The sequence below is a fragment of the Brachycentrus maculatus genome, unplaced genomic scaffold (genome assembly GCF_059751285.1).
Source record: "Brachycentrus maculatus isolate JH-2025_06_01 unplaced genomic scaffold, ASM5975128v1 h1tg000039l, whole genome shotgun sequence".
Classification (NCBI taxonomy): domain Eukaryota; kingdom Metazoa; phylum Arthropoda; class Insecta; order Trichoptera; family Brachycentridae; genus Brachycentrus; species Brachycentrus maculatus.
This window is the reverse complement of record NW_028280793.1, coordinates 6,180,405-6,196,524: the sequence shown is the minus strand read 5'-3', so window position 1 is coordinate 6,196,524 and position 16,120 is coordinate 6,180,405. Positions and strand designations below refer to the sequence as shown.

The following is a 16,120-nucleotide window of genomic DNA, read 5'->3' as shown; positions in this document are numbered from 1 at the left end:
AGCCTTTAATTAAAAAAAAACGGGAATAAAGACAGCAGGGAGAAGGCTTTATTAATGTTTATTCTGATGAATTTCAACTGTCTTTTCTATTTTGCAGTTATTGATTTTACTTTTTACTTTTTTAAGAATTTCTATATTTTAGTTATATATATGATTTTTATCTTTTAAATGGTAAGCGAACTCTGGTAAATTATTATTTCTTAAACATAATTCAAGTTTCTTGATTCTTTTTAAATTTTCTAGAAGTCATACAAATATATGAATTTCCAAAGTTGGAAATTAAATTATTAAATTAAATTTAAGTGGATCTTTATAACCAGGAAATAAATACAAAATCAATAAATGAAATAAAAATATTTTTTTGAATAATTCATCATTTATAAATTCACGCCCGTAGCTAATTTGAAATTTCTCATTATTAACATTCATTAGCCATGCATTCATTCTTTTTATATTTTAATTTTCTAAAACAGCAATTTGTTAATAATATTTCAAAATCTATGAACAATAAAACGACATTGAATCCACGACGAAAAAAACTTTTCCTCAAAGTTGCATGCATATTAAAAACTAATTTGAAAAAAACTCTTTTGATAATTGATTTATATATATTTAAACGGGATCAAAACTACATTACTAATTTTAATTCACATTTATTGAATATTTGGTACACATAGTACATAAATGCTTAAAAACATATCACTAAGACTGTCTTAACATGTTTATTTTAGCTGATTTTCCCACAAATAAAACAAGTGAACATAAATATATATTTTAGTCCAGTTGGAATATTCTAAATATTTGTTCAAAAAACAATGCTGAGTATTGACAAAGGATGTTGTTAAAACCCTTCCAAAGGCTGTTATTTTAAGTACAATTGTTTTGCAAATTTTGTGTGAACAATTTATACAACTTCACATAATCAAGTCAGCGATAATAACGGTCACAAATGGAAAATATGGCGCGCGTAACAACCCCGCTTCGTAAATAAGTAAGGATAATTGGGAAGAATCCAGACCCTCAAATGTCACGGGTACCAGGGCGACAAAGCCTCGAGGAGATGGTGGAAGGGGTTTGGGATGGACCGGAAGCGATGAAGACGCAGCAGGCGGGAAAAGCTCCTGGCATCGGAAGTAGGGGGGAAACAATGGAAACTGGTTTCGTGGTGTGACCCTACCTAGCTTGTTAATGTTCGTGTTTCGTATTTTGCGTGAAAACTATGACGAGTTTTCAATGTATTCGCTATCAAGCTTCGTTGTTCATTTTGCGTTGGCTGAAGTATTTGAATTCAAACAACGCTGATTTTTTTAGGGAATCAATATTTGTTATTATTTAGCAATTTGAATCAAAGGTAAGTGGTTGAAAATTGTTTCGCAATTCAACAGCTGTGGTGAGAAATACAATATAGGAAAAATTAATTAAATACATTCACTGTTTAAAAATCTGTAATTATGAAATTGATCGATCAATCAATAAAATTTTCATAAAGCGACTTCATATTCACAATATACAAAAAATACGCGTATCACAAAATAACTGATGAATTGATTTTCTAAAATTTTTGCAGTGGTATACAAAGAAATAAACAAAGAAATACAAAGAAATATCATTATTAGTAATTTTCGTTTGCTTGAATAATATTCAAAAATAAACAGGTATACATTTTCACTATATTTTGTGGTGCACTTTTTTTCATTATCATAAATTACATCAATGTATATGTTTTAATTTAATGGTTTTACACTTTTAACGTTTTTCAACGTTTATTCGTATTCCAATGTTTTTTAATCATATGTTAATTTCAGACTTATCAAAAGGGCTTGTGTATAAATAAAGGGAACAAGTTGTGGGAGAGTGAGGATAAAATATAGAGCCATTGACTAAAACCCCGCTCTTAATCATGGGACCACTACCACATCAATGTGACTATTATTTTAAATATATACTTTGATCAAAAAGCAAATATTATTCATTAAAATATTTCATTATGGTTTATATTTTCGACAAAAAACAAAAATTAGTGTGGTGGATTTTTACGAGATATTTTTATAACCATCAGGTGTAAATCTTCTTATAAAGAGATATCCGTTACGTGTAAATCTTTCAACAAGCGAGCTTCCTCCATTCTCGTGGTTCTGGTAACCTAGAGATCATTGTTGTCTGTGATATATACTTTACTTTGGATGTCAGGTTGTTCCTCGTCGGGGATTGTTTCCATTGTCTATAATGATTAACAACTAGCTAGTAACGGGTGGTACAATGGACGAAACCAAACGAAAAAATCTTGTGGGTGTACATTGAAAGGTTTGGCGGCTACTGTTCGGATTATTAAATTCGGGTTGAAATTTACGAGGAATCTCCAAAAGCTCAAAAAAGATCTCGTAATAATGGGCGTTTTAAGGGATAAAACCGGTTATTTTCAAATCATTGTCTGATGAAAATCAATTTGAAACACGTTTCAACAAATTCATAGGCTTTCTTGTAATCTTGATTCTTATATATGTATCAGAGGAAAATTAACGCATTATTTCACATTTTAAATTGACTGGAAACATTTATTCATTAATCGTGACGTTCATATCGCCGCTTCCGATATCCGCAGTCATCCGAGCGTTAAATGTTAAAAACTTAGTGTCAGTCAAGGGGAAACTTTCTTGCGGTTGGGAAATTCGACGCCAAATCAAATTACGGGCGACAGCGCGACAAACCGTCACACACTCGTTCTGCGTAGAACAAAGCGACCGAATTCAATGGAATTATTAAGAAAACGTAGAGTTTTCAGTTTGAATTTAATTAGGTTATGATTTCAGGGGAGAATTTCAATTTGGGGAAAATGAAAATTGTAAGAAAACGAGGTAACAAAAGCGGTGAAATGGCAGAGACATTATTTCTGGTTTATTGTTATCGTGATTCTCCTCTCGCGGGCCGGAGTTTTGTGTGAAATGACGATTGCTCCCTCGTACTTGCGGAACAAAACCTGCCGCTGAACGTAATTTTATTGGCAACTCATTAAGCGTTATTACGAGCGGTGTTTATTAAATCTGTGCTTCTTGTTTGTTTGAGAAATGTTTCCCCGAAAACAATTCAATAACTTGTACAAGCTGAAGACCAGAGATGTTATGAGATTTTATTTCTACAAGAACAAATTGCCACGTGATATAATAATTGTTTTTACATAAGTTCTGTTTGGATATTAATGTACGTTTCATAAAAATGTTAACATTATTTTTAGAGGATACTTAAAAAATTAAAATTATTACCTACAACCGCCATTAATTCAGTTATCTTGTTTGTTTATTTGATCAAAATGATAGAACAATGTTCACAGAAAACAAATAAATGTTTCTAAAAAAAAACACTCAAAACTCGGTTATTTTTTCTTTCATTCCCAAGTGGGGCATAAACTCACCCGTAAAAAAATACAGAAACCCTTATAATCAGACATATTTTGTTAAAGGTACACGGGGTTGTTTTATTACCAATTTTTAATGCCGGCGCATTATTCGCTAAACTCTTCGACCCTTTGTTTTTACAAAAAATTACGCAGAAGCGGTCATCTTGTTCGGACCAGGCCATTAATTTCCCACAGGGGTTGGTACCATTTGTAGGGGCGATTAGTCTCTACGGCGGACCCTAAAGGCCCCACACTGATGTTTATTACACATAATCATACAACATGTTCAGTAAACTTGTAATTAAAGCAATGTAAAAATCATACGCGCTAGAAGCATGTATTATTCTGTGTTTTATTGTCAAAACAAATGTGTTAAGTACTTACCAAAGGTCGCCAGCTTTGGACCGGGATGCGACAGCCTGAAATTAATTATACAGAATAAATAAAATAATTGCGATAAAACTTAATTCACATATTGAAATGATTCAAATGACAAAATAACTTATTGAATTTTAAGGGATTGTCAGATTTCAGTAACGAGATATGAAAAAAAGAAATAAGTTTCAAATAATATTTTTTGTTACTGAAATCTAAAAATTATTTCAATTTTAGCAATAATGTTTCAAACGGGTCAGGATTACATTTTTTAAAATAATGAAGAACAGGATTAAAATGATAAACGAGCAAATTACTTATTATTTTACGTATGCACTATAGAACACATGTTAGATAATAATGATCATTTAGAGTGCGGATGAAAACATAGCTTAACCAAAAAATATATATATATTTTTTATAAAAATATAAAAATATATAAATGACTTTAGAATCATCAAAATCATTTTTGTTGCTAAGGACCATTAGAAATAAAGTAATCATCTGACGATTTTAAATCAGCATAAATTGTCACAAGTGTTATTTTTTAAATTCTTTATTGTTAAAATTTAAAAAAAATACATTTATATAAACCTTGTTATAAGCAACGAAATAATTAAATAGAAAGAGGATTGCTTCATTTAAAGATATTAATATAATTAACGAATTTCCATTTCATTTGATCATCAAAGCTTTAAAAATCTCCTTTCACTTGAAGGCTTTCAGTCCTGTAAAGCATAATTATGGGATTTATTTGATGTAAAAAAAGAGCTTCCGGTTTTGACAAGAATTTGAATGGTTGAATAAGTAGATGAAAATGTTCAGTGAGTGAGCTTTAAGTGTTCTATTAAATTGTCATCTTAGAGAGAATTTTAATAATTTACTGCTTTCTTTTCTTCAAAAAACAAAAGCGCCCTTTGTCTGACATTTTCAGGTTGGGTTGAGCCCAAAAAATAAAATATTATCTTGACATAATTTATTTATTTTAAACGTTAAGGTTTTACTAAAAAAAACATAAAACACTTAAAATATTTCTTATAGTCTCTCATAAAAAATTAAATTTGAGATATCTCAATTTGATTTAATTTAAAATATGGACGATTTGAAGACTGAAAATATTTGTGTGTTTTTATTATATTCATATTTATAATATGAGAATAAAAATAATACAAAAAAGGATTGAAGAAGAAAAAAATATATATATGGAAAGGTATTATAAAAGTCCTTTTAAATATTCACAGGGCTTACGAGCTGTCAATTACTAGTGAAGTGATCACCATCCACACTACGCAATATTTTGAAGACATCTTAATGAATATGGGTAAACAGATGATTCAGCAATTGATGGAAGTCTGGAAGATCATCTACAATTAGAATATATTATCAAAAAAAAATTATAACTAAATACGCACAACTTTTTAAGCTTTTGTTCAATATATTTTTGACGTTCATGCGCACCCCATATTGCTTATAGACCCACATTAGATCGATTTGGTGTTAAGTATGGTATATAAAAATAAAAGTAATTTGTGATTGTGAAATTACTGTGCCATAATTTTATTGGCTTGTAAGGGAACGGGTATGCAAATATGAGTGCTGTACCATTTTTTTTACAAGGGTATCTACAAATAGTACTACAAGTACTATATTTATTTTTATTTGAAATTATAATAAAACAACTTCCAGTTTATATATATATATATATATATATATATATATATATATATATATATATATATATATATATATATATATATATATATATGTATATATATATATGTATATATGTATATATATATTTACATAAATATATATATATATATATATATATATATATATATATATATATATATATATATATATATATATATATATATATATATATATATATATATATATGTATATATATATATAAATATATATATATATATATATATATATATATATATATATATATATATATATATATATATATATATATATATATATATATATATATATATATATATATATATATATATATATATATATATATATATATATATATATATATATATATATATATATATATATATATATATTGGGTTGATGCAAAACTTTTGACCGTTTTTAACATACAATTTTTTGTATTATTTTTTTTATATGTATTATTTATTTAATAAATTATATAATTTCCACCAGTTCTTTTAACCTTCTCCCATCTTTCTATCAACTTATAAATAACAGTAGTAAAAAATTCCGTGGATTTTGATGCGAAAAATGAAGTAAGGGATGTTTTTACCTGCTCTATTGTATAATTTTTTCATCATTAAATTTTTATTGAAGTGATCGGAATAAATGAAAATCAGAAAGAACAAGATCTGTAAAATACGGTGGATGCTTGATAACATCCCAGTTTAACTCATTTAGCTTGTGTTGGGTCATCATAGCCACATGTGGTCGCGCGTTGTCGTGATGAAACACTACCCCTTTTCTGTTTACCAATTCTGGTCTATCCTTTTAAAGTTCCATGTTCAATTTGGATAATTACTGACAATATTGTTCTGTTGTACTTGTCTTATTGTGTTCTAAGAGTTCAAAATACACAATACCCTTATTTTCCCACCAAACAAAAAGCATAACTTTTTTTTTATGGATTTCGGTCTTCGAAGTTGTTAATGGGGCTTGTCCAGGTATAGCCCAATGTCTATTTCTTGTCACGTTGTTGTACACGACCCATTTCTCATCTTCCATCACCAAACGATGCAAAAAAAGTTCATGTTTTTGTCTCGCACTCAAAGCAACGCACGTTGAAACACGATCCAATAAATTGGCAGCCGACAATTGATGAGGTATCCAAACGTCGTACCGCGAAACCATTTCCATACGCTTCAAATGTCTTAATACGATTGTTTGGTTGACTCCCATCATTGACACAATCTCCCTGATGGTTAGACGTGGATTGGTGTCAATTATGACTTTTAACTTGTCGTCATCAGACTTCAATGGCCGCCCGGTACGTGGTTTATCAATGAGTGAAAAATCTCCAGATCGGAATTTTGTAAACCAACTTCGTACTTGTCGGACTTTGATGACATCTGCTCCATACACTTCACAAATGTTTTTGGTTGCCACACTCGCGGTATTGTCTTTATGGAATTCATAAAGTAAACAATGACGTAAATGCACTTTATCGAGCGACATTTTGAAAAAATACAAGGGTCATTACTGTACTCTGGCTATATATATATATATATATATATATATATATATATATATATATATATATATATATATATATATATATATATATATATATATATATATATATATATATATATATATATATATATAAATATATGTATAAAGAGTTTGATTTAAAAAAAATACGTTTACTTTTTATAATGTACCAATTTATCTCTTCGTTCGTTGATACCCATTTCGTAGTATTAGAATGGAACATTATAAAATTAAGGAGCAGATGAATAGATAAACAGTTCTGGTAAAGTAGCTAAACGAGGAATATCCTATTAGCGTTAGGTTGGTACTAAGCATATTTACGGTTGTCAAGTCGCGAAAAGACCCAATTTTCAGCAGGTTTATTGAAATAATATTCAAAAAGTACACAAACCTTGTTTTTCTTTCCGAAATACAGACCGGAATAATTATTTTTCATTTGCTTAAACATTTCTGTTAAAAAGCTTATGTTTTATTCAAGAAAAAGATAGCATTAATTTCATAAGACATTATTTTTCAACAGAGTCAAAATGAAGACGTTATTCATAAAATTATTTGTGAATCTAAGCGTAGTCCATTTAAAATTAATTCTTATAAAAAAAATATGTTTGAAAAAATACATGAAATATGTAATTTCACTAAATGTAATTCATTCTATCCTTCTCATTCGATTGACACTTTGAAACTTAACCTGTTAATTTAACATTCCCTTCGTTCAATCTAAATACTCGTAGAGTGAGTGATTCAAATAAAATTTAATCAACTCCTTGATATATTATTGATCGACGTTTGTTGTAAAGAACATGGTACCGCTAATGTTGACTAAAAACATGTGAATTTTTTCACTGATCGAGCTAAAAACCTTATCTTAAAAAAAAATACATAAACATACATATTTCCACGAGTACTTACCTACATATGTATATGAAATGGACTTAGGATGGAAAAAAGGAGTAACCTTATGTGAATTCTCGGGAGATCTGATTCATATCCTCTAGAAGACAGCAGTTGAAGATATAAAAAAATAGATTTAATGACATTTTTCAAAAAATCTTATGTATATTTTTTTATTACTATTTTGATTATTTAAAGAAACTTTACATTCTTTCTCTAAGTAATATGCGGATTTCTTATCCTCTAAAAGACAGTTAATTGAAGACATGAAAAAGTGGAGTTGATGACATTTTTCGAACAATCTAATTTTTATATTACTCTTTTGATTATTCAAAGAAACTTTATTTACTTTTTCAAAGTAAGGCGTGGACGTAGAAAAAAGTGGTATTCGGGTTAAAGAGTGTTACTCTCATACATAAAAAAACGGAAGGTAAAATATATTCTCGCCTTCTGAATATTATCATAAATGATGGGGCCGCGTCACGTTTTTTTATTGAGAATAAAATATAAATAAAGGTATTTTAATATATTAAAGCCCACGATAAAAGTAGCTCATTCTTATTTATTAGAAAAAGTCATACTGAGAGCAATAGAAATCTACATAATATTACATACGACAGCATTACTGGAACGGTTGAGCATAATGGATTCGAAGTGAGACGGGAAAGGCATTTGGGCCACGGGAAAAATGTATTATTATACTGTGCCCTATACTACTTGCGGCGGGGGCTGTGGAGGCGTAGGCGCATGGGAGGGGGTGGAGTGTCCCGGCACATGTCGCAAGGGGTGCAACTCCAGCGACAACATAACAGACGTATCTACTTTGGGGGTTAACCTTTTCATTAGAATTCTTGTACCGTGTATTTTGATACTACAAGACTATTATTATAGATTTTTTTGCGAGTAATTCTTAGCAAAGATCCCTCGTCGACTGAAATCGTCCAGTGTATTTTCATGTTTGCTCGTAATTTGAAGGTATTCGACGTGCGCAACGATATACTGTAAAACTTTTATACAAATTTACATAAATATTACAGTTTGAAAACATTTTTGGTAATGTATTTAGAACAATTCATGGGCACAGTTATATATATATATATATATATATATATATATATATATATATATATATATATATATATATATATATATATATATATATATATATATATATATATATATATATATATATATATATATATATATATATATATACACACATTTATAAAATGTGTTATATAGCTAGTTTTATAACGTGTTAATAATATTAACTTTATTTTAAAGAGACTACTTCTTTATTGTTTTTTTTTTAAAAATATTTGGTCTAGTGTTTGTTAATCTGAATATCTGCTCAGCGATAAATCTGTTCGGCCAAATGTCTGTTTGGAGGTTTGGACAATATATGTATATTTCTACGATAGGCCGTAAGCCCTGTAAAGACTCAGACATTCATATTCTTCTTCATCGGTCTGCGTATTTGTTATATATTTTTCACATCTACCTTCCCTATTCTCACTATCCTACCTGCAGAAGAGTATCTGAAAGTAGAAGATGTGCGATTTAATCCTTTAAAGTAAATAATTTTTTTTGATATTTATTATATTACTAAATAAACGTACCCGAATACGGAAATATTAAATCATATGTGACAGAATCACAGAAAAAATAAAACGTGTGTAAAGAAGATTAATGAAAAAAAAAACAAATTACAGGTAAGCCATGTGAGCCGACAGCTGAATATGGTTTATAAAATGTCAGCTAAAGGGAATATTAATATTTTATTGCTTTCATTTGGCCCCGGCATGTAATAAAGGCTAGGGTATGCGACTGCATACTCCCGCCGTGTACCGTCCGAGATGAAATGTATGGAATTTTGCATTCCTCCTCCGTCATATAGCCCCGCGAGGGACACCTGTGTTTATTCCGAGGGAGCTGCGCCGATGGCGGACTTGAGCCAGGGACGGTCAATATTGGCATACCAAGGATGAAATACTGTTAACTTCATATCAGGAATGCGTGAGGGGGGATCGAAAGGGATGATATATGGACATACAATCCTCTGAAATATGTCCAAATTCCATCTCATTTCTTTATCAAAAAAATAAACAATATCATTTATACATCTTGACATCTCAACTTAGATGAGTTAGTCTGGGTATTTACAGGGCTGATGTTCAGTCAAAGGCTGGTTAAGTGATCACTTTATATACGTGTAATATTTACTGTCGGGTTCTGGTCCCGTGATTAGTGTCGCGGACTCTTAAGTCAGAGTTTCTCGGTTCGAGCCCACTCTACCACAATTTGATACTTATTTCTAATAATGAGCCGCTTTGACTCACAGAAATAGTATGAATTTGAAATACTTGTATAAATATGTAACAAAAACATTTTTTTTCTTTTTATTAAAAAAAACATTATACACATGATTGACAACTACACCACTCAAAATTCTGTCGCTTAATGTTTGACTTTGCATCATCATCTATTCTTGATTTAAGTAAGTTTTTATTTAAAAATACAATTATATTTAATTGTTTGAATAAAATAATTTTTTTCAAAATAATTTACGCCTCTTAGCATGACATTTAATTTTTATGCAGCTTATAATTCGACTAGTTTTTTTATTGGCAACATTTTAATTGTGTCCAAGTTCAGGTTCACAAATCGGAGTTTCTCTACTAAGGAGTTATTTAAAGTAAAACAACTTCTAAGTGAAGAAACTTGGATTTATGAACAAGGATTTGCACACACCCAATGTGCAGTGAATATCATTTATATACATAATACGTGAAAAATGCAACTTCATTGAAAATCTTCAAGAAACATTACTATCTTACCCGTTGGAACCCTAACCATCCATCACACCCTCCATTCCTTTGGGGTCCTCTTTCTATCCTCTTCAAATCCTTAACTGATCTTACTTCCTATGTTTTCCTTATTGATCATTAATACCTATAAATGTAATCGTTCAACCATCCTACTCATATATCTCGTGAATTAAAACGAATCATCACTTTTGACCCTTATCCGCATCAAATGGTGCAAAGAGTACTGCGTCACATAAATGTAATGTTAACTTAATGTTTATTACAAACAGCAAGGTGATCAATCCGTCATTTCATGTACCAGTTCAGGGTAATGTTAAAATATCCATCTGTACACATTTCAGCAAAACTATCGTTGCACAAAGCGGACATCATGCTTCTTGACAGCTGCTACTGTACTAGTGTATGCCCACAAGCATTGTAAAATTGACATATTAAAAATGTATACTTTCCATTGTTTTTCTTTTCCATTTAACCAGACTTAGTCAAAGTTACGAGAATCCGGGTGCAGCTTGTTAAGAAATACATAATAAAAACAGAAACAACATTATTTTATGCAACTCAATAGATTTTTTTTGTAAAAAAAAAAACAGTTTTCTAAGTAACCTCCAGATAACTTGAAGAGAAAAAACATAAAAAATGACTTAGTGAGGCATTAAAAATATATCTTGCATGATGGTTCTCTAAAATGGGATTTTTATTTTGAATTCAAAAGTAAAAAATACCGAATAAATTTTAATTGGTGTGTAATACATCAGCACGAAAAAAGGGTTTATTTTTTCAAGTCTCATGAATCCAGAATATCCCTTACTGTAAATAATAAAATTGATTAAGGTTTCTGGGTCGCTTGAGGGTCGAATGCTGAATGAAAGGTCATTTTTTATGACAACGCCAAGTGGAAAGATTAAAACTTTTGGAAAGATTAAATAAATGATTTCGGGGAATAATCTATTTATGGACTTGTTAAATTTCAATCCGAATCATAATTTAATTCAAATTTGCTGAGAGGGAACAGATTTTATCGAGTTTCCTAACCATTAATAAATTTAGCGAAATTCGTTTTGTGATATTCAATACCATGAAATGCGAGTTTATTTAACAAATAAAATACTATGATCTGATTGATAAAATAACATGAAAAGTAAAATTAATCATCATACAATTATATAATATACTAGTTTTGTTGGCAGGCGTTGTTGTGAATCAATATGGCGAAATGGTAGAGAAAGAAAAGAGAAAACAGACGTTTTTGTCGAAGTAAAAGAATATTTTGATTGAATATGATTAAATAAAATTGTCTTTTAAGACCAGAATTCTAAAAATTGGCATATCAGTCAACGTGTTTATTATGGAATCGTGGATTTTTCCTTATAATTTGTGAACTGAACTACTTGAATAAAAATACATAAAAAATACGAGAGGATATGTATAATTTGTTTGTTTTAATAAATGGATTGAAAAAATGTTTCGAAGTAAACGAAATTTACTAACAGAGGAAATGCATTATATGTACATGTATTTTATTTGACATATTTGAAAAACATGATGATACTCGAAATGATAATGTAATATTAAAACAAATCAAATAAACAACTCCGATCAATTCAGTTAATCTTCGTACACGAATCTATGTATGGTGTATACATGATATGACCAATACGTTTGGCATGCACAGGTGGGTGGCTTAGGGTTGTATTCAGTGAGGGTTACAACCCACCCCCTCGTGTAGGGGCTGAATGCACTAGGGCATCAGAAGAGACAGGGGAGATGGAAACCTTTATGGCTTCTGTCTAATCATTTTTCTGTTGGCTGCGCCGTGAATGAGGTGGCGTGACAATGCTTCTATAAGGGTAGCCCTTCCAGACATGAAACTTGTAGGATTGCAATATTTTAAAGCTTAGAATTCAAGTGTAAGTGCATTGTACGTGTCATATTTTATCAATATTATATGTGTCTCAACTTGAGATAAAATATCTAAGATGGATGAGCATCTCAGGAGTTACGACGTGACATTTGGCTGGCTTAAATGATCACTTAATTCACTTATGTAACGTTAGCCGTTCTGTTAAATTTTTTATTTTTTTTATATATTTGCAATCGCATAAGAACCCTTTTATATATGAGTACAAATGAATTTAAAATTTATTGAATAAATAAAATTTTACAAAAAATAGTTTATTTTGATTCCATAAATATATATAAAATATAAAAATAAGAAAAGGCAAAAAAACACTTGTTTTTACTGTGCAGTTACTGAGCAATGACGTCATTGAGGATAAACTCGACCGATGGTCAAATAAAAATAGGGGAAAAAGCTACATACAACGTAGTTGTTTGATTATTGTCAATAAAAAATATGCATGAAACAACGTAAAGCTTTTATTTGTAAAGATTTTTATTCAATTTCTAAACATCTTTTAAAGTAAAATGCTTATTTATGGAACAACAAAAAAGTAAAGTAGTGATTTCTGACGAAATTAATATATAAATAATTTATTTACTTGAATACAAGCCTGCGTATTAACATTTCCTTTTTTAATATTAGTTTCCCTAAGATCTCCTAAGATCTCGATATAAGATAGCGATACCATTTAAAATTATTATTATCAATTTCATTTACTGGAATGATGCAGAAGGGACGAAGTCAATAATATTTTAATCAAATAGTCCCTCATTTCTGGCAAGGGTGGCACCAGGTTGGGAATATTTCAACATAGATAGCGAATTCAGCTGCAGTGCGGGCATTGCTCATTTCCATGAAGCCAGGGTATTGTGTAAGGAATGCTACGAAGCTAGGAAAAATTTAAAACTGTTGAAAATACTATGACGCGATCTTCTTCGGACTTTTTATTAGCTAATGCATTGAGAAAATTGTTGGCTTTTATAAACTGTCTCTAATATACTGGGCTTTGTTAAACCCAATTAATATGTATCGGATATATAACTGTTTTTTGTGTTTTTTAACTCGAAATACTTAAAAGGTCATTTTTTCTGAAAACTAACTAACTAACCAACTAACCGTCACGCCGCTTCCCCGCAAGGGTAGGCAGAGAGAATAGAACGCCACACCACTCTGTCTTTGCAAACATTCTTCGCCTCTTCCACGTTCATGCATCTCCTCATACATACCCGCCGATTATTATGACTCCTTACCTGACCACTTTCAAGTATTTGGCATACCTGATCGTGCCATGTTTCTCTCGGTCTTCCTCTGCTCCTTTTTCCAATTACGTTCGCCTCATAAATTTGTTTTACCGTTCTTTCCTCACTCATTCGTTCTACATGTCCAAACCCACTCTACACACCTTTCTTAATTTTAGCGATAATGTTTATCTCAGTTTTACATTTTTTCTGAAAAGAAATAAAATTTTCCATACAAACATTAAAATGTTACCAACGAAAAAAACATATTTAGTAACAAACGAATGAAGTTTGCATGGTGTAAAATGCTATGCTTTACATACGTAATACAATTTGTGATATTCAAATATACGGTATTTTATATTGTATTCTGTTTCATGGTCTTAAATTCACTTTATCAACAGTGAAATAATTCTTTCCCCTTATTCAACTCTTCAAATTTAAATGCATCAATATGGAATTTTGAAAATCGATTTCATAATACTTTTATGATAATAATCACATACAATTTAACATGGATTGGTGTACAAAGATATTAAAACTCAGAACAGTGTAAATACAAGTACCAATTTAGGCCTACTACTGTCTTTTGTAAAAAATAATTGGGAACATAGTAAAGGGTGAACCATGAACACCACACCCTTAAGATACTCATACATTTGAAACTGATAAAAAACTTTTATTTGTATAAATTTACCAATGGTTAAATAAACACTTGTGTTTAAATAAACTTGAATTTACGGTGTTTACTCTCTTTTCCCTTAACGAAGTCGGAGCTTTTCAATATATAATTATACCCATACACGTGTTCGTTCAGCCTGTAAGTACATCGGATGCTGTGATGGTGTGTACTTATTTGATCACGGTCGGTATCCTGTGGAACACGTGGTTAATCTGCGGAAACTGCTCTCAGGTATTGAGTAGGTGTACAGCTACTAGAATAGCTACTGAACATTGTATACCTAGTATGAAACATACAACTATGTAAACTCAATACTCGCTAGCAGACTTCACTGAAAATAAGTTTTCATTTCATAAAAAATACAAAAAATTAAGCGTGAATTGGAAGCTTCAAAACAACTTCTTCTTCTTCTTCTTACCCTTGTCAGCACTCAATGGTGCATAGGGCACTGCATCGTATTGACAGTGTTATCTTGATCTTTACTTTCATCAAGGCAAGGTGATCACTCCTGCGCTGCAGCGACTAGACCAGGGTAATATAAATAATTATTAGAGTCTAAAATCACAAATATTTATTTCCACCCCCCTGGGAATAGAACTCGGGAACTACAGCACGGTAGCTAAACACGCTTACCATTATACCACGAAGGCGGACAAGACAAAACATCAGACGGTTTCAAACAACAAAAATCCTTTAATTGGATTTCACAAAAAGAGAAAAATTATAACAATTGTTTACGATTACAACACGCACATCTTTATTTTGCGGGAAATGCGTATTTGAGTTCTTTTTAGATACACAAATATTTCCATTTTACCCTATCTTTGTACGCCCACGCATTTCGTAATAATCACGTTACATAGTAAGTATAAGTTTGATCTAATTTCATGTGTTCACAATAAAAAAAAATGTATTTACTAGATTAAACGAATTTTTCGATATCTGGACAAAGTTAACCCCCAATTAGTCCAGATAAAGAAGGTTTCTGCTGTATAAAAAATACATAGAATAATAAGTACTACTTTAAACTACTACTACATACTACCATCACCGTTTCTCTGCAGTGGTAGGCAGAAAGGATGAAATGCCATACTCTTCTGTCCTGAGAATCCTCGACTCCTTCACATCCATACTAGTCATATATGTTTTCCGATTACGCAGACTTTCGACACCACCAGATTTTAGGGTGTGATTGATCTGATCGTGCCAAGTCTTTTTCGGTTGTCCTCGTTCTGTTTTCCCGCTCATATTCACCACACATTTTTTTTAGTCATTCTCTCGTTATCCATTCGCTCCACATGTCCATACCACCGTAAAGAACTCTTCCTAATCTATTAAATTATTCCTTGTTCAGCCTTACATTCCATTCTTATATCTTCGTTTTTAATTCTGTCTTACAATAATTTTCCACAAATTCGTCTGAGGGAGCGCATTTCAGCAGCGTTCACTCTGCTTTCTTCTTTCCTTTGCCAGTTCCATGTTTCGCTTCTATACATAAGTGTCACTACCAGCACGCCGTTGTGAACCGCTAGCTTGGCTTCCACGGACAAATTTTTATTTGCAATCACTCTGTTTAAACTACATAATTAGTAT

The 16,120-nt window shown here is 30.8% G+C and overlaps 1 long non-coding RNA gene across 2 annotated transcripts in view; it reads right to left on the bottom strand.

Moving 5' to 3' along the window:
• Positions 1 to 3,775: 3,775 nt before the first annotated feature.
• Positions 3,776 to 16,120, bottom strand: part of LOC148312564 (uncharacterized) — a 101,628-nt gene continuing 89,283 nt past the window's right edge. For both annotated transcript variants that reach the window (XR_015839232.1, XR_015839233.1), the window contains exon 3: positions 3,776 to 3,813. This is a non-coding gene — a long non-coding RNA (uncharacterized LOC148312564). The remainder of the gene's footprint in view (positions 3,814 to 16,120) is intronic.